Source organism: Rhinatrema bivittatum, chromosome 2 (assembly GCF_901001135.1).
Source record: "Rhinatrema bivittatum chromosome 2, aRhiBiv1.1, whole genome shotgun sequence".
NCBI classification, from domain to species: Eukaryota; Metazoa; Chordata; class Amphibia; order Gymnophiona; family Rhinatrematidae; genus Rhinatrema; species Rhinatrema bivittatum.
This window is the reverse complement of record NC_042616.1, coordinates 817,867,383-817,887,405: the sequence shown is the minus strand read 5'-3', so window position 1 is coordinate 817,887,405 and position 20,023 is coordinate 817,867,383. Positions and strand designations below refer to the sequence as shown.

At 45.2% G+C, this 20,023-nt stretch overlaps 1 protein-coding gene across 1 annotated transcript in view; it reads left to right on the top strand.

Annotated features, from left to right (window-relative positions):
* DGAT1 (diacylglycerol O-acyltransferase 1) overlaps window positions 1-20,023 on the top strand; it is a 158,186-nt gene that overhangs the window by 15,924 nt on the left and 122,239 nt on the right. The window lies entirely within an intron of this gene.

Below are 20,023 nucleotides of genomic sequence, written 5' to 3'. Positions count from 1 at the left end.
GACGTGGGATACAAAGGAGAAACCCTCCTGAGCCAGCAGAATGTAGTCTGTACGGGAGAGAGGAGCATGGACTCTCGAGACTGGTGTATAGTCTGTCTCTTCAGTATCTAATATTCTCCAAATATCTAATAGGCCTAGCTTTGGGGAACATAAACATAGAGGTGACGGCAGAAAAGGACCTAATGGCCCTTCCAGTCTGCCCAGCAAGCTCCCATAGATATCAGTTATTCAGACCGCCAAGGTAAGGGCTCTTGGTTACTGTTTGAGTCCAATTTCCCTCCATCCCCAGCCGTTGCAGCAGAGAGCAATGTTGGAGTTGCATCAGAAGTGTAGTATCAGGCTTTTTGGTTAAGGATAGTTACCCCATGCTTATTTGTTGTCCCGGACTGTACAGTTCAATGTCCTTGTTGGTTGTTTCTGAATTCAATTCCTCTCTTCGCTTGTCCTCGCAGCCGCGAGCAATGATGGAGTTGCATCACAGTAATGAAGGCTTATTGGTTAAGGGTAGTAACTGCCACACCAGCAAGTTACTCCCATGCCTCTTACTTTATCCCTCTCCTTTATGGATCCACAGTATTTATCCCATGCCTCTTTGAAATCTTTCACCGTTTTGCCTTCACCACCTCCTCCAGAAGTGCACTCCAGGCATCCACCATCCTCTCCTTGAAGAAATATTTCCCGACATTGAATCTGAGTCGTCCTCCCCAGAGTTTCATTTTGTGACCCCTAGTTTTATTGGTTTCTTTCCAGCGGAAAAAGTTGGATCTTCCATCATCAAAACCATTCAAGTATCTGAAGGTCTGTATCGTATCTCCTCTGCTCCGCCTCTCCTCCAGGGTGTACATATTCAGATCCTTCAGCCTCTCCTCAGAAGTCATTTGTAAACCGTTGTGATGGCAAAACCGAACGACTGTATATAAAACTTGATAAATAAAATAAATACATTTGGAGATCACCCACCATTTTGGACCGCCTCTATCCTACTCCCCTGTCTTTGTAAGGCCGTCTATTTAAAACTGGGGAGCACTTATCAAGTAGGGGATCATGCAAACAATTGAAATCACCCATTATAGAGAATACTCTGGGAATGGAGAATCAGAGAGTTAAGAATATGAACAAAAAAGGCATGGGAGACATCATTAGGGGCATGGAGACTGCATATAGGAACATCCCTCCCATTGAATTGACCTGCCCTTGGGATATTGCAAGGACTTGGTCACTAAATTTGGTGTGTTTACTAATGAGAATAGCGACTCCTGCCATTTTACCTGTAGCAGCTGAAAAATAGCAAGAGCTGGGCCAATCTCTGCATAATGTTTCCTGAATCCATGCAGTATATGTCTGAATCGACACATGCTCAATGGAATCTTAAAATTACCACTTTGAAAAAGTAAATAGAAAAGGCTTGAGGCTCACTGCGCAGAGTGGCAATCACAAATCCTAAACAACGTGCTGGGAAGCCTGGACGGTCCATTGGGTTTTACCTGCTGCCATTCCTAGATTACTAGGAATATGCATAGAGATCTCCTGCTTATTCATCATGGATGTCCTGTTTGTGGCACTCCAGGCCTGGAGTTGCTTTCCCTGGCCAAGCCATTGTACAGCGCTGTGTACGTTCAGACAGGCGGGTTTTAGATGTAGTAGCAGCATTATTCATTAAACTCTTTAAGTATAGTTCATCCAGTGCACGCCTCTGGGAAAGCTTGCAAGCCGATGGATTCCTGGTGCTTTGCTCTCCTCTCCATTAATGTACCAGACTGCCATTAAGGAAGAGGACTGGTTTTATTGTGCATTTAGGTTACGCCTTTTCAGTGGCAGCTGAAGGCAAGTAACATTCAGGTGCTGAGAGTATTTCTCTATCCCCAGGGAGCTTACAGTCCAACAGGTCATGCAATAAGTTGCACTCAGCAGAATGCAATTTCATCCTGAGTTGTGTGCGCAGTTTTTTTTTGCTGATGTAGCAAGGAGTTTTGCGCACACACAATGCACATAAGTTAGTGCCCTTGCATGGAAATTGCATGCTGATTATAGCACTAGTTAGTATCCACCCAGGGCAGAGAGCTGTGCTGGTTGGCTTCAGATTTTGTTTTCCTGTTGGAAACTTAACTCCTAAGGTTCTACAGGTGGAAGCAGATGTTCTGGTGCTGGTACGGGCAGCAAACATGCTTTGTTCACAAAAACCACGTTTTCCATGCATAAAATATGATTTCTATGGAAGAAAATGCCTTCTGTGCACATCAGTCCTATTTTATAGGTGGAAAACAGGATTTGTGTACAGAAATGCCCTCTCCTTGCACCCGTTTTCTGGTTTGGGTACATACCCTTAGGTTAGCTTGTGGGTAAAGAACTTGTGCTGAATTTCCCCTGATTCACTGGCGAGTGACGTCACACAGTGGCAGCTGGATCTGAACCCTGAGCCTGTCATGCTCACACTAGGCTATGCCTTCACCCTGTGCGGAAAGGACTGCCTTGAATTTGCAGAGCAGTTAAACCTGTCGGGCTTAGGGTCTCATCTTCCCTGCCTGACCTGATACACAGATTCTTTAGAAGGTGCAGACCTGATCTCCTGCAGCTTTCCTCCGTCCATTCCTTCTAATAACCTTGTTCTGCTTCATCTGTCATGCCCAGTTTGATTTGACTTGGGTGTTTGTGGGTCTCTTAATGTGTAATCTCTGGATCATAAGCTCCATGGAGCAGATGGATACATTCGGTGTAGTGCTGTGCACACCTGGTAGCACTACATAAGCAGATCGAGGGGGAACAGCTCTTAGCCTGGCTACGATCTAACCAAAAAGATGGTGACGGGCATGAGGAAGCCCTGATGTGAGATGGGGGAGAGGCAGTCACAAGAGAGGCAGCTTAGTCTGTGCCCACGCTGGCCCTGTGCTTCGTCACCTCGTGTGAGCTGCGGTGTCTGTCGTCAGTCGCGCTCCTGCCTGGCCCTGGCCTGCAGTGAGCGTTCATTCCTTGCTTCTCCTGCCGTCCCACCTCAGCTCTTGTAAACATTTCCGGGTGCCTTGCAGTACGATTGCCCAAAGGTTACTCCTGAACGTGTGTAAAAGTGGGCAGCTTGCTTAGTGAAGCATTGGCTGTTATCCCCCCCCCAGTGCTGGTGTAACTCAGGTTTTCTTAGTGCCGCTCAGAAGTGGAGTCAAGTTTCCAGGGTTGCTGGGACCTGTACTCAGGCTTTGTGAGCAGGAACCCGCCTCTGTGCACACAATCTATCTTTGGTGCTGAAAGCATTTTTTGTGTGCATAAATCAGATCTGTTGCATACAAAACATGGTTTGTGCTTGTTTTAATTTTAAACTTGTGTGCATGGTAGAAACTCCTGAGTTAATGTGCGCTTGGGCTATGCAAAAGGCTGATGGTATTTTTTTTCAAAATGTGATTTTTTTTTTTTGAGTTACTCTAAATGTTCCCAGGCATCCTTGTTACTCAGACTGTGTTTATGTACGGACTTTCCCAGAGCTGGTCTCAGGGCGGATTGTAATAAGGCGTTAGAGCAGCTTGCAGTCCGATCAGAATTTCCAATGAATGAAGCATTGGGATCCAGCATGGGAGTTTAGGTGGAAGATGTGCAGTCGGCAGAGCCATTTCAGCCATCGGCATTCCCTCCAGGGCGGGAGCTTTACATTTCATCCTGCTTTCTATGGGGAGCTGGTGAAGTTGCTGCAGAATAGGTTTGATAGGCTCAGTTGGTCTTGCAGCTTCTGAAAGTAGAATGTAGAGCAGAAATGAAGTAAATGTATAAAGTGGATTCATCACCGAAGCAGCAGGAATCCCTGAACTAGATCGGAGCTGATTCTGGACGCAGTCCTGGAGTTCCTGCACACGCTCCTGATGCATTAGCATAGTTTAGTTCTGCACTTCCCTTGTTGCATCAGGCGAGAACAGCTCCACTTCTCCTTTCCTGGGGGGGAATGCCACAGCATCTGTCAGACTTTGATATTTTGACTTCTGGTTTGAGGAGGAGCATTCAAAGTGGGAAGACGGTTATGTAAAAAAGTAATCTTCTGCCCAGTGCATGAGGTACAGCGCACGGGCAAGGTCTCAGGGATAGTATCTGCTGATCTCAAGGTAGCATACTTGTGTGTAAGGCAGAGGGATGTTGTGTATAACCACAGGACAAAAAGATATTGCTCTTTCTGTAAAATAGTGTCCCGTTCTGGAGGCTGTACCTCCAAAAGCATTATAGCAGGGATGGCCAACTCCGGTCCTCGAGAACCACAGCGTGCAATCAAATCTACCTCGTGCACATTCGTTGTGAGTGTCCTGAAAAGCAGACCTGTTTCTGGCTCTCGCGGAGAGAGATTCCCAGAGAAGGGCTCTCAACAGTGCAGTATCTGTGCCAAACCTCAAGATGAGGGTTAAGGACCTAAATAAGTACCCCCGCAGGAGAGGAGAGGGGAGGAGAGGTGGAGGGAAGGATGTGCAAATATCTGAACAAATGAAGAAGTGAATCTTTTGCAGTGAAAAGGAAATTGCAGAACAAGGAGTCCTGGTGCAAGACTGAAAGTGGGTAGAATCAGGAGAAATAAGTCGCCTTGCACATGTAGCTGAGATGTCTTTGGAAGAGTTAAAGGCATAGATTCAGTAAAAATGTAAAGAAACAAAGTGACAAGCACCCCCCCCCCGGGGTAGATGCTGCAGACTCCTTTGTACTGAGGTCAGGGAGGTTCTCAGAGGACGACCGCAGGCTGTCAGTGGCCGCACGTGGCTGACATCGGATGCAGCCCTGCCCTGGGCATAGTCTCTCAGTCTCGTTTTTCTGTGGTCATGGCGTTCCTTTCCTCTCGCCTCAGTTTTTCTCGTGACAATGCACGGCGGGCTTTAGTCGCTATCCAGCATGGCAAAGTCTAATTCTGTCCCTTAATAGATAGATACTGCATCTGCAGTTTAGTTTCTGAGTCCTCTCCTTGTGTTGACTGGACTGACTGAATGCAGTCCCTGGGTGATCCATGCAGGCCACTGAGCCTGGGGACTCGCAGGAGTTCCAGGCTGGAAGCGCGGACAGTGAAGGGATCAAGGAAACCACCGCCCACGTTATAAGGAGCTGGTCCCCCTGGACAGGAGCCCTGGGCGATGTAGCCTACCCTCCTGCTTCCTGTCCAGCGAGAAAATATATGTACGCCAGATTGTTTTAAAATTTCACAGTTATTGTAACACAAAATTGGCCGTTTCTCAAAAACCTTACGTGATGTACAAATTTCAAAGTAATATCTGTGATCAGCATCAAAAAATATATTTGGAACACCAAAACGCCTGAAGGAAACAAAAACTGTTTACCAGTGTAATCTATCTCTGAGAGAAGCCTGGTTTGGCCGCTGTTGGAAACAGGATGCTGGGCCTGATGGACCCTCGGTCTGACCCAGCACGACATGCTCTTAGATAGCTGCTAAACCTCCGTGAATGGTGTTCCTAAGGTAAATGGGTAGTACAGTGAAAGGGTTAAGCTGCAGGGGATATTCAGACTGGGTTCCAGTGTGCCAGATAATCTTTCATAACCGTGGCTAGCATATGGAAAACCGGCTGAGCGAGTTGGGTTGCACTGGCGTCTCTCCAGGCATGGCCGTCGGTCCTTTCAGGCAGTCCTGGTTTTTCTTTTGTAAAGACTATTTCTTGCAGTATCCTGTTTTATCACTTACTAATTTCTCAGGCAGACTATCCTGAACGGAAGGCATGTAATGGATAGGTGAGAGTACTAAAAAATCAACCTTTCCCTATAGCAAATCCATGGAAATGACCTGCTAAGAGACGCCTACTTTCTCTGTGGGTAACCTTTTCAGTGGAAAAGCAGGCATAGTTGTGAATAATGAAATGTGTGTCGTTTCTCTCTCTGCCCACAGGAATGCCTCCTGAATCCATGGGCAATATTCAAAGCCCCCATTTCATTGGGTAAATTTGGAAATGGCTTTCGTTTTTATTTTTTTCCATTTGTCGCGCTCCTCCAAAAAGGACCTAGGGAGGCTCACATTAGCCGATGTACAAGTAATTAAGCTTTGCCCTGCTGTCTGGCTCATTCTGCCGAATCCCCCTGCCTCTCTGTCCAGTCCTCGCGCTGCTGCGCTCTTCTCCCTGCCGATTGCTTCTCTTTAGTATGAGACATGTCCTGTCCAAACTCATCTTCTTCCTACAGAATACCGGGCACCGTTTCCTTCCTTTGAAGGACTCGAACTGCGTGGCAGAAACTGTATGGGTAGACCAGAAGTGGTTAGGAGTGTGGAGCCTAGAACTGGAAGTAATCGATGAACATCTGAAAATTGCTAATGGCACCAGCTTTTTTAATACACATGTTAATCTGTACAATTTATAAAATCATTTTGCCTGTATGCTTGTTTCTTTGTTGTATGAAGTCAGCAGAAATACGCCCAACAATCTGCATCACAGATACTATAGAAAGGCCAAGTGCTGCAGGAGACTATTATTGAAGCTACTCCCACGCTTATTTGTTTACCCAGACTGTGTGGTTCAGTCCTTGTTGGTTGTTGCTGAATGCAATTCCTCTTTTCCACATTTCCTCTTGCCATTGAAGCACAGAGCAACGTTGGAGTCGCATTAACTGTATATGTTTGTTTATTGAATAAGGGTATTAATCACCCGGTAGTAGCCTTCATTCCCGCAAGCCACCCCCATGCCTTTTCTCTTCATTCACATCTCAAAACATTATGGATCCATAGTGTTTATCCCACGCCCCTTTATTTATTTATTTATTTAAGTTTTTTTATATACCAACATTCAAGACAGTAGTCCCATCATGCTGGTTCACAAGAAACAGGGGTGCAGTTATAATAAAACTTTACAATTTGAACAATAGTGCAGAAAAGCAGTTACATATAACAAGGAAATCAATAACTTGGAGTGAGAAGGAAAATAGAGATCAGATAATTATATATAAGTATGAATAACATTGTATAAATAACATTGTAAGAGGTGACTATTAACGCTAATACTAGCGAAGCGAGTTGATTGATGGGAGTTAAATAATGTTGGAGTTAGGAAAGGCCTGCGTGAACAGCCACGTCTTTAGTTTTTTCTTGAATGTTGAAATGCTGGGTTCCATTCTGAGATCCGGGGGAATGGAGTTCCATAAAGTTGGACCGGCTGTGGAGAATGCCCGATCTCTAAGCGTGATGTGTCTGGTAGTTTTGGCTGGAGGAACTTGAAGTGATCCTTTGTAAGCATCTCTTGTCGGTCTTGTTGAATGGTGTAATCGGAGGGGGATATGGAGATCGATTGGAGCTAATTGATGGATGTTTTTGAAAATGGTGAGAATGGCCTTGTAGATTATTCTGAAGTGGATGGGCAGCCAATGAAGGTCCATCAGGATAGGGGTTATGTGTTCTCTTCTCCTGGTGTTAGTGAGTATACGGGCGGAGGCATTTTGGACCATTTGCAATGGTTTGGTGTGTGATGAAGGGAGACCAAGCATGATGGTGTTACAATAGTCCAGCTTTGCGAAAATGATTGATTGTAGAATCGTTCTAAAGTCATGTGTGTGGAAGAGAGGTCGTATTCTTTTCAGCACTTGGAGCTTATAAAAGCAGTCTCTGGTGGTTTTGTTGATGTTAGCTTTCAGGTTTAGGTGATTGTCAATTAGAACTCCTAGGTCTCTCACTTGTGTAGTATTTGGTACGGTAGGATGAGAGTGTGTGAGGGAGCTGTTTTCTGGTGTGATGAGTAGAAGTTCAGTTTTTGATGAATTTAGTATCAGGTTGAGACTTGTGAGAAGCTGTTTGATATTTTGGAGGCAGGTTTCCCAGTGAGACAGTGTTTTTGCGAGCGACTCTTTGATGGGGATCAGGACCTGGATATAGTCAGCGTAGAGGAAGTGTTTGAGATTGAGGTCAGTGAGAAGTTTACATAAGGGTAACAGATAAATGTTAAACAAGGTAGGAGACAGGGATGAGCCCTGAGGGACTCCTACTGACGCGGGGTGAAGAGAGGATTCTTTATTATGAATCTTAACCTTATATCCTCTGTTGCTGAGGAAGGTTCTGAACCATGATAGGGCAGTGCCTGAGATACCTATGGCTGTTAGTTGGTTGATGAGGAGGGAGTGATTGACCGTATCAAATGCAGACGAAAGGTCGAGTAGTATCAGAAGGAAGGCTTGTCCTTTGTCTAAGCCTAGGATGATGTGGTCAGTCATAGAGATGAGGAGGGCTTCCGTGCTTAAGGTTTTACGGAATCCGTATTGTGATGGGAATAGAAGGTTATTATCTTCAATGTAGTTTGAGAGTCGTGAGTTTACCAATTTTTCCATTATCTTGGCTATGAATGGGAGGTTAGCTATCGATCTAAAGTTGTTAGAATCGTTTGGGTCGAGATTTGGTTTTTTGAGAAGGGGTTTGAGTGAGGCAAGTTTGAGGTTGTCAGGGTAGAATCCTTGTGTAAGGGAGCAATTTATGATATCTGCCAGGGTTTTGGAGATAGATTCTGGAATTGATAGTAGTAGTTTGGCTGGGATGTGATCCGAAGGGTGAGAGGAAGGTTTCATTTTCCTTAGAATTCCTTGGATCTCAGTGGATGACGTTGTGTCAAGTTCTTCTAACAGAGTGTAGTTGATTGAGGGTTGAGGAGTGGTTAGTGGAGCAGTGGGGTTCGTGGGGAGCTGTGATAGAAGAGTATTGATTTTGTTGCTGAAGAATAGAGCTAATTCTTCCGCTTTCGATTGAGCTTGGTCATGAGCAATCTCTGGTTGGTTTAATTGTGTGAGGTTGGCTACATAGCTGAAGAGGGCTTTGGCATCGAATACAAGGTTGTGTATCTTCGAGGCGTAGTAGTCCCTCTTGGATCTTAAGGTGCTTGATTTGTATTGATGCAGAGATGATTTGTAGATTAAAAGGGTGTTGGTTCCTGGGTTTTTGCGCCATTTAGCCTCATTTTGTCTTAGTTGGAGTTTGAGCTTTCTTAGTTCTGAGGAGAACCATGGCTGTCTTTTGGAGGAATTCTGGTGTGGTTTTTTTGTAATAGGAGGGCATAGCTTGTTAGCTATAGTTTCGGTGATTGTATTCCATGATCGAAGTGCTGCGTTCGGATCTGTAAGGTCCAGTTGGTGGAGTAGTGGTGATAGGTGATTGTTAAGGTCTTCTGGGGAGCAAGTTTTCCTGTATTTGAAGGAGGGCGAAGGAATGCAAGCCGGGTTGGTATCTTTTATAGAGAATGAAGTTGTTATGAGGTAGTGATCTGACCACGGGACTTTGTGCAATTTGGAATAGTTATGGGCTTGATTGCAGCGTTAACGAAGATCAGGTCTAACATGTGGCCGGCTTTGTGGGTAGGTTTGTTAACTAATTGAGTGAAGCCTAGCGCTGTGAAGGCTGTGAGTAGTGTTTCACAGTTAGGTGATGGGGTAGGGTTATCAACATGCATGTTGAAATCACCTAGAATGATAGCTGGCGAGTCAAAGTTGATGAGGGAGGAGGTTAATTCGACCAGTGGTGAAGCATCTGATTCCAAGAGTCCTGGGGGAGCATATACGAGAAGGATTTGGAGCTTGTCTGAGGTGAAGAAGCCGAATTCAAGTTTTGAATTGGAATTGGATTGATGTAGGGAGAATCTGAGGTCCTTTTTTGTTGCTAAAAGAATACCTCCTCCCTTTTTTTTTATGACGAGGAAGCGAGAAGAAGTCGTAAGCCTCTGTAGGTAGTTGATTGATTATTGCTGTGTCTGATGGTTTTAACCATGTTTCCGTGATCGCACATATCTCCGGTTTCACGTCGATGAGGTAGTCATTTAAGATTACAGACTTTTTCGTTAGAGATTGAGCATTGAAAAGGCTTAAAGAGAAAAGGGTGAGGCCTAGAAGTTGCGTGGAAGGAGTGATCAAAATTGAAGAGAGGGATTTAAGGTTGTGGTGTTGGGCATGTCGGAAAGAAATTCTTTTAGGTGGTGTATTATGTTGAAGAATTGGAATTGTGAAGAATGGGGCCATTTGTAGGGACAATGTTGCGAGGTTAGAAGGATTAAGAAAGAGGGGCTATGTGAAAGTTGGAGGCTTGTATGTGCAGGTTTGATGAATGCTAGAGGCTTGCAGGGGATGGTGTATGAGTGCTTGAGGCTTGCAGGTGGGTCATGAAGAGTGCTAGAAGCTTGTAGTTGAGGCGCTGCTGGAAGCTTGCCGGTGAGGATGGATGAGTGTTTGTAGCTTGCATGTGAGGCTGGATGAATGCTGGAAGCTTGCAGGTGAGGCTGCAGGTGAGAAGGGTGGATGGATCGAGGTTCGGGTGTGGAGGTAGAGAGGTTGTACGACTGGCGTTCTGACGGAGTGAGAGTCTTGTTGTAGTTGTCTGTTACGACGCTGTTGAGACTGGAATGGATGAGGTTGGTTTAGTGGGACTTTTATTCCATATGGTTGAATCGGTTAGCTCCGTACCTTTGCTAGCTGCTACCTTTGTTGTAGATTTAGGTTATTCCGCGGGTATGGCTCGGGGCCTCCTCGGGGCTCTACGAAGGGGCGAGACAAAGGGGCATGCCCCTTTGTCGCGCTCCTTAGGCGCGCGGCGCCGGTCTGACTCAGATTTAAAGCCCCTCTGGGCTGGCTCCTATTGGAGGCTTGCTTCGGCGGGCGGGGCTTCCGATCGCGGCGATTTTTGGTGCGGAGAAAAGTTGCGTTTGGAGGGCTGGTCGGGTCGGATCAGGATGCCGATGAGGAAGCCGCAGGTAAGTTTAAAATTCCCGCGTGGTCGGCACGGGGGCCCTCGGTGGTCGGGGCGAGAGGATGAAGGCCTTACCCCGATGGGCTCAAGCGCCGGCTGCGCGGGCCCCTCTCCCAGCTCCCGCGTGTGGATCCGGCGTCTGCAGTGCAGGTCGAGGCAAAGGGAGGGTCGGAGAGCCTGCTCTCTTTTAAATCTGGCGGGGTCGCGTTGCTATGACGTCACCGGCGTGACTTTTGGCCTCGGGTGTTGCTGGTCAGCGTTGTCGGGCAAAGGGGGGGGTCCCTCCCGGTAAATTCCTTCCTGGTTCGCGTTTGGAGGGCTGGTCGGGTCGGATCAGGATGCCGATGAGGAAGCCGCAGGTAAGTTTAAAATTCCCGCGTGGTCGGCACGGGGGCCCTCGGTGGTCAGGGCGAGAGGATGAAGGCCTTACCCCGATGGGCTCAAGCGCCGGCTGCGCGGGCCCCTCTCCCAGCTCCCGCGTGTGGATCCGGCGTCTGCAGTGCAGGTCGAGGCAAAGGAGGAAAATCCTTCACAGTTTTGGTCTTCACCACTTCCTCCAGAAGGGCATTCCAGGCATCCACCACCCTCTCCGTGAAGAAATACTTCCTGACATTGGTTCCGAGTCTTCCTCCCTGGAGTTTTAAATCGTGACCCCTGGTTCTGCTGATTTTTTTTTTTTTCCAACGGAAAAGAACATAAGAACATAAGAAAATGCCATACTGAGTCAGACCAAGGGTCCATCAAGCCCAGCATCCTGTTTCCAACAGTGGCCAATCCAGGCCATAAGAACCTGGCAAGTACCCAAAAACTAAGTCTATTCCATGTAACCATTGCTAGTGGCAGTGGCTATTCTCTAAGTGAACTTAATAGCAGGTAATGGACTTCTCCTCCAAGAACTTATCCAATCCTTTTTTAAACACAGCTATACTAACTGCACGAACCACATTCTCTGGTTGAGTAAAAAATAACTTTCTCCGATTAGTTTTAAATGTGCCCCATGCTAACTTCATGGAGTGCCCCCTAGTCTTTCTACTATCCAAAAGAGTAAATAACCGATTCACATCTACCCGTTCTAGACCCCCTATGATTTTAAACATCTCTATCATATCCCCCCTCAGTCGTCTCTTCTCCAAGCTGAAAAGTCCTAACCTCTTTAGTCTTTCCTCATAGGGGAGTTGTTCCATTCCCCTTATCATTTTGGTAGCCCTTCTCTGTACCTTCTCCATCGCAATTATATCTTTTTTGAGATGCGGCGACCAGAATTGTACACAGTATTCAAGGTGCGGTCTCACCATGGAGCGATACAGAGGCATTATGACATTTTCCGTTTTATTCACCATTCCCTTTCTAATAATTCCTAATATTCTGTTTGCTTTTTTGACTGCCGCAGCACACTGAACAGACTATTTCAATGTGTTATCCACTATGACGCCTAGATCTCTTTCTTGGGTTGTAGCACCTAATATGGAACCTAACATCTTATAACTATAGCAAGGGTTATTTTTCCCTATATGCATCACCTTGCACTTATCCACATTAAATTTCATCTGCCATTTGGTTGCCCAATTTTCCAGTCTCACAAGGTCTTCCTGCAATTTATCACAATCTGCTTGTGATTTAACAACTCTGAACAATTTTGTCATCTGCAAATTAGATTATCTCACTCGTCGTATTTCTTTCCAGATCATTTATAAATATATTGAAAAGTAAGGGTCCCAATACAGATCCCTGAGGCACTCCACTGCCCACTCCCTTACACTGAGAAAATTGCCCATTTAATCCTACTCTGTTTCCTGTCTTTTAGCCAGTTTGCAATCCACGAAAGGACATCGCCACCTATCCCATGACTTTTTACTTTTCCTAGAAGCCTCTCATGAGGAACTTTGTCAAACGCCTTCTGAAAATCCAAGTATACTACATCTACCGGTTCACCTTTATCCACATGTTTATTAACGCCTTCAAAAAAGTGAAGCAGATTTGTGAGGCAAGACTTGCCCTGGGTAAAGCCATGCTGACTTTGTTCCATTAAACCATGTCTTTCTATATGTTCTGTGATTTTGATGTTTAGAACACTTTCCACTATTTTTCCTGGCACTGAAGTCAGGCTAACCGGTCTGTAGTTTCCCAGATCGCCCCTGAAGCCCTTTTTAAATATTGGGGTTACATTTGCTATCCTCCAGTCTTCAGGTACAATGGATGATTTTAATGATAGGTTACAAATTTTTACTAATAGGTCTGAAACTTCATTTTTTAGTTCCTTCAGAACTCTGGGGTGTATACCATCCGGTCCAGGTGATTTACTACTCTTCAGTTTGTCAATCAGGCCTACCACATCTTCTAGGTTCACCGTGATTTGATTCAGTCCATCTGAATCATTACCCATGAAAACCTTCTCCAGTACGGTTACCTCCCCAACATCCTCTTCAGTAAACACCGAAGCAAAGAAATCATTTAATCTTTCCGCGATGGCCTTATCTTCTCTAAGTGCCCCTTTAACTCCTCGATCATCTAACGGTCCAACTGACTCCCTCACAGGCTTTCTGCTTCGGATATATTTAAAAAATTTTTACTGTGAGTTTTTGCCTCTTCGGCCAACTTCTTTTCAAATTCTCTCTTAGCCTGTCTTATCAGTGTCTTACATTGATAAGAAGATTCAGAACCAATGTCAGGAAGTATTTCTTCACGGAGAGGGTGGTGGATGCCTGGAATGCCCTTCCGGAGGAAGTGGTGAAGACCAGAACTGTGAAGGACTTCAAAGGGGCGTGGGATAAACACTGTGGATCCATAAAGTCAAGAGGCCGCCAATGAAGAGTAGGTGACTCGCCAGAATGATGGCTACTGCCTGGAGACAATACCCTTATTCAATAAACATACGCATGGTTACTGTGACTCCAACATCACTCTAAGCTTCAACAGCAAGAGGAAATGTGGAAAAAGGATTTGCACTCACAAAGACGGGAGTAGCTGGCTTGTTACGGCGGTTACTACCCCAAACCAAATAACCAAATTACTACCTCCACCTTCCTCTATTCCTGATGCCTTTCAACTAGATTGATCACTCCATTCTTATACTTCACTTTCAATGCATATCCAGCATAGTTCTCTGCTTCAACGGCAGGGGAGAAGAAAAAAGGGTTCGCACTCACAAAACGGGGAGTAGCTGGCTTGTTACGGCGGTTACTACCCCAAACCAAATGTACCTGATACTTCACTCTCGACGCATATCCAGCATGGCTCTCTGCTTCAACGGCATGGGAGAAAGACTGATACATCACGAATTTCCAGCATAGCTCTCTACTTCAACGGCAGGGGAAAAGAAAAACTGATACTTCACGCATATCCAGCATAACTTCAACGGCAGGGGAGAAGAAAAAAGGATTCACACTCACAAAGCGGGGAGTAGCTGGCTTGTTACGGCGGTTACTACCCCAAACCAAATGTGCCTGATACTTCACTTTCGATGCATATCCAGCATAGCTCTCTGCTTCAACGGCAGGGGAGAAGAAAAAAACTGATACTTCACGCATATCCAGCATAGCTCCCGGCTTCAATGGCAGGGGAGAAGATAAACAACCAATAAGGGCTGTATAACATAATCTGGGTAAAAACAAATAAGCATGGGTGTAACTTGCTTATTGCGGCGGTTACTACCCCTACTACCTCTAACTAATCAAGCTAGATATTTCACTTGGATGCAGCTCCATCACCGCTCTCTACATTTATGGTGGGGGTGGAAGGGAAATAGAACCAAGAGCTAAGAGAAACAGATAAGTATGAGAGAAAAAATGAGTGAGGCTTGCTGGGCAGACTGGATGGGCCATTTGGTCTTCTGCCGTCATTTCTATGTTTCTATGTTTCTATTTAACTTGCCAACGTTTATGCTTTATCCTATTTTCTTCTGTTGGATCCTTCTTCCAGTTTTTGAATGAAGATCTTTTGGCTAAAATAGCTTCTTTCACCTCCCCTTTTAACCATGCCGGTAATCGTTTTGCCTTCTTTCTACCTTTCTTAATGTGTGGAATACATCTGGACTGTGCTTCTAGAATGGTATTTTTTAACAATGACCACGCCTCTTGGACATTTTTTACTCTTGTAGCTGCTCCTCTACCTCTCTGACCAGTCTCTCTTGTCACCTCTCTGACCAGTCTCGCTCTCAATCACACACATGCCCCAGTCTCACATCTACAGCCAGCCAGAAACATACTCCATCTCTCTCACACACATACAGTTGCACCCTCCCTCACTCACATTGACACACACGAGCATCCAGCAGCTGGCGGGGCCAAAGACCAGAGGTGCTGGCCACCACTGGAGATCAGGCACTCTTCCGGTCTCAAATACGCCCCCAGCTGAACAGCTCATCTTTGGCCCTTTTGGCCTGGTCTCCAGCAGCTCCGATCTTCATCTCCGCTGGCCTTGACTCTTGTGGCGCCCAGCAGCGCCGATCTTAGTTTCTTCGGCCCTGCCGGCCTGATCTCCAGTGGTGGCCAGCACCCCTGGTCTTTGGCCCCGCCAGCTGTGGGTAGCATGCGACACACTGGTTGAGAATCGCTGCTCTAGAGTGTCCATGTTTAGATCTTTCTCTGTCCCCATCTGCTTTAGAACAAAGACCACTGCCCATGTTAGCAGCCTCCCTCTGGCCCGACTCCAGCCTGTTTATATCCATTTGAAGGTGGGGTCTCCAGAACTGTACTCAGTATCCCAAGTGAGGTCTCACCAGGGACCTATACAGGGCAGTGTCACCTCCCTTTTTCTGCTGACCCTTCCTCTCCCTGTGCAGCCAAGCAGCTTTCTGGCTTTTACCATCGCTTTATCTACTCATCCTTCCTTTCTAATATCATTTGTATATTGTAAAAATGTTTTTCCTGCTGGCCCAGAATGAGTAAAGGGAAGATAAATGTATTGAACGGTTTACTTTAGTGCCACACATTCCTTTGGTTTTGATTTGTCTGCATGTGTATGCTGTTTACGCCACATTTTCTGTGTCCTATCCACTCATACATGGTGCCACGCCGTTTAGAACAGTTTAATTCAGTGATGGTAGAGACAAGGACGATGTCTGAATTCAAGAAAGCAGGGGTTGTAGAGGTGGGCAGATACGGCCATATGCAATGAAAGATCTGATAGCAATAGGCAGTTTCACTATATATATGTATGTATGTATGTATATGTATATGGGCTTTGTTTCTTCCAACTGATACTGCAGTTAACTCTTGGTTAAGCAGAGGTACTAATGAAGATTTACATGGTCAAGAAGAACTGTGGTCTGATTACTTAATGGTGCAGTCTGCTAGTGATTACTGACACAGTAGAACTAGTCTTACTACGAATGAATCTGTTCTCCATTGGCTTGTACAGATGTTGAAACCTCTGTATCACAGCTGAGCCTACAAGTGTGCAGTGGTGCAGAAACGGTCTCCTATGGTTCACAAGAGAAAACGCAGGTATGCAGAATGCCCTTAGTACAGGTATCAAGGTGGAAGCAGTCAAGAAGTTTATAGAAATGCTCGAGCTTCATGCACGATGTTTAAGTTAGCAAAGAAATCCTTTATTGCTGTTAGTCCAGAAGTCCATGAACCATCTGCGGGTGCTGTTTCAAATTACCAAGCAACTGTTTCCGAAACTCACATTGGAGAGAGTTGTGCCTGCTTCATTGCGAAGCAGTAGCAGATTATTTCTGTACGAAGACTGAACGGCTGCGGGCCACCTTTCCAATCAGTGCCATGCCATCTGCGGAAACCCTAGAAAGGAGATCATTGTTGAGCCCCTCTGGTATTCATTGCATAGAGTCTACATCAGAAGTGATTGCACTGTTGTTGATAAAATCACTGACGACATCATTTGCTCCCTGTCTTTTTTGGATCATTAAAAGCTTTAACTATATCTTGAAGAAAATAAGATTTGCCATTATTGGGTCAGACCAATGGTCAATCAATCCCAGTATCCCGCCCCCAATAGTGGCTAATCCAGGTCACAAGCATCTGGCAGGATCCCAAATGGTCCATAGATACCGTGCTGCTTATCCCAGGGATTAGAGGGAATTTCCTCACGTCCACCTTAAGAATGGTTTATAGACTTTTCTTCCAGTAACTTGTATAAACCTTTTTTTATATCCAGTTAAACTAACATCTTTCACCACATCCTCCAGTGAATTCCAGAGTTTAATTATGCACTGAATAAAAGACTATTTTCTTCTATTTGTCTTAAATATATCACCTAGTAACTTCATTGAATGTCCTCTAGTCTTTATACTTTTTGAGAGTAAACAACCAGTTCGTGTTTACCCATTCCAGCCCTCTCATGCTATAATAGATCTGTCATATCTCCACTCAATCATCTCTTTTTCCCAAACTGAGCAGCTCTAACCTCTTTAGCCTTTCCTCATAGGGGAGCTGTTCCATCCCCTTTATCATTTTGATCACCCTTCTCTGTACCTGTACTAATTCTGCTATATCTTTTTTGGGATGTGGTGACCAGAATTGCATGCAATACTCAAGGTGTGGTCGCACCATGGAGGGATACAGAGGCATTATAATAGTTTTATTCTCCATTCCTTTCCTTTCTTGGCTGCTACCACATATCGAGCAGAGGATTTCAACATATCACCCACAATGATGCCTGGATCCTTTCCTGAGTGGTGACTCCTTATTTGGGTTACTCTTCCCTAAGTGCATCACTCTGTACTTGTCCACATTAAACTTCATTTGGCATTTGCATGCCCAGTCTCCCAGTTCTGCAAGGTCCTCTCACCATTCTCTTATGATTTAACAATTCTGAATATCATCTCACTGTTTTTCCCATCTCTAGGTCATTTAGGAAGATGTTAAAAAGCATTGGTCCCAGAACAGATCCCTGAGGTACTCCACTATTCACCTCTCTCCATTTGGAAAATTGACCATTTAGGCCTACTCTCTGTTTTCTATCTTTTAAGCAGTTCACAGTATGCAGTAGGACACTGCCCCCTATTCCAGGAGTCGCTCTTGTTCCTGGGTGTCTACTTCTAGAAGCAGCCTTGGTAGCTCTTCATGAGCATATGCCTGGTCCTATGAAACCAGATATAAAAAAGCATTGCTTTCTCAAAGTTTGTTTATTTAAAGAGTCTTTTATACCGATATTCGTGGATACATCATATCTGTTTACAGCAAAACTAAAGAATGGAAATTACAAAAAACAGGTAGTGGGGAGAGGATACATTAAACCAAAGAGAGGGCAAAATCACAACGGGCGAACTTGAGGTACAGGTAAAGCACATGCAAGTGCAATGCTAAAATAACTATGTACAGTGCTAACATAACTATGTACAGGATAGGGGAGTTACTGGAGTAAACACGAGGAGGCGATTAGGCAGGGTCTGCTAAGGGTTTTGGGGGAAGGCTTGTTTGAACAGCCACGTCTTTAATAGGCATCTGAATTTTGCAGTGCAAGATTCTAGTCTGAGGTTGGTCGGTAGAGAGTTCTAATGCGTGGGTCCAGCAATAGAAAGGGCTCTCTTTCTCGTGGATGTGAGGTGTGCCGTTTTTAGGGATGGAACATGGAGGGTCGCTGCTTTGGAGTTTCTGGTGGGCCGATTAGGGCATGTAAGACGGACTGGGTCATCAAGCCAATTGGAGTTATGAGTATAAATGGCTTTGTGAATAATGGTAAGGGTTTTATAGAGGATACAGGATGGGACGGGAAGCCAATGAAGGTCTTTCAAGATGGGGGTGATGTGGTCGTATTTACGTGCATTGGAGATAGTTCTGGCTACTGCATTCTGCAGCATTTGGAGAGTTTTATGGAGGAGTAAGGTAATCCAAGGAAGAGGGAGTTACAATAATCCATTTTGGATGAGAGTGTGGCCTGAATGACTGTACGGAAGTCGTTGGCATGAAGTATAGGCTTCAGTTTTTTCATGACATTAAGTTTGAAGAAACCCTCCTTGAGGATTGAGTTGATGTGTTTTTTTTTAGGTTCAATTGCTGGTCAATCTGAACCCCAAGGTTTCTGGCATAGTGCTGTGAATGGAGAGTTTTGTATGGAGGGTTTAATAGTAAGATGCTGAGAGATGAGGAGCAGTTCAGTTTTGGATGTGTTTTAGAGCCAGATGGAGGTTTGTGACTAGGGTGTTGATGGCTACTAGGCAATTTCCCCAGAATTCAAGGGCATTAGATAGTGAGCCTTGAATGGGTATGATGATTTGCACATCATCAGCATAAACGTAGAATTCGAGGCCGAGATCTGATAAGAGTAGGCATAGGGAGGTGAGATAGATATTGAATAGGGTGGAGGATAGTGAGGAACCTTGCGGGACTTCCTGGGAGAGAGCGTAGTTCTTTGACAAAGCAATGCTTGACTCTCTATAATTAACATTGTGAATGCTTCCCTAACAGAACATTTGGTTCCAACTTCATTGAAAATGCAAGTGATTTTTCCTGTCGTAAAAAAATCCCTTCTTATGTCATTAACTTAGCCAATTATTGACTCATTTCAAAATTGCCCTTATTGGCAAAAATAGTAGAAAAATGTGTGCTACATCAATCACCAGACTTTCTGGAAGAGCAGGAAATATTCTATGTGTATTTAGGAATGGGCTATAGCAGCTATCTGATCTCTTCTTTGTAAAATGGATGGAGGAGATTTAACTATTTTGGTATTGCTTGATATGTTTGCAGCTTTTGATACATACTGTCATAAATTTGCTATTGAACTGTTGGTGGAACAGAGAAGGGCAACCAAAATGATAAAGGGGATGGAACGGCTCCCCTATGAGGAAAGATTAAAGAGATTCTCAGAGGACAAGCAGGATTCTAGTCCTAACACATGGGTGACATCATCAGATGGACCCCGGACACGGAAAACTTATGTGAAAGTTTCTAGAACCTTGATTTACCACATTGGGCGTGCCCTATACCATGCATCCATGTGGGGGTCCCGCTTCATTCCTTTTTTTCCCAGCGGAGCTGCAGCATCGCAGTTGGTAAGCACTCTTTGGCTTTTTAGGCTTACTTTGGGAAAACCTCTGTTTTTTGCAGATTTTTTTCACCTCCGTTCGATGCTGGGTCCTTCTTGGTCCATTCCCGTAGGGCTCCTAGTCAGGGTTTTTGTTTATCTGTAAGTTTCCTATGATGGCCGGCCTAACCATTCCCTCCTGGGCAGTAGCCCTTGGAGATTTGTCCTCTGTGCGAGAGGACAATACATCACCTGGAGAGCAGGTCTCTGCAGGTGCCACAAGTTGCATAGAGCGCACTTCAGCTAGGTGTACCAGGGCCATGTGAGAGTCGCTGTGTCCTGCACAAGGCGTGCAGTAGTGTTTGAACAGTCCCTGCTAGAGCACTGCTCTTACACTGACTTTCTACTTTCTCTGCAGGTGCCACAAGTTGCATA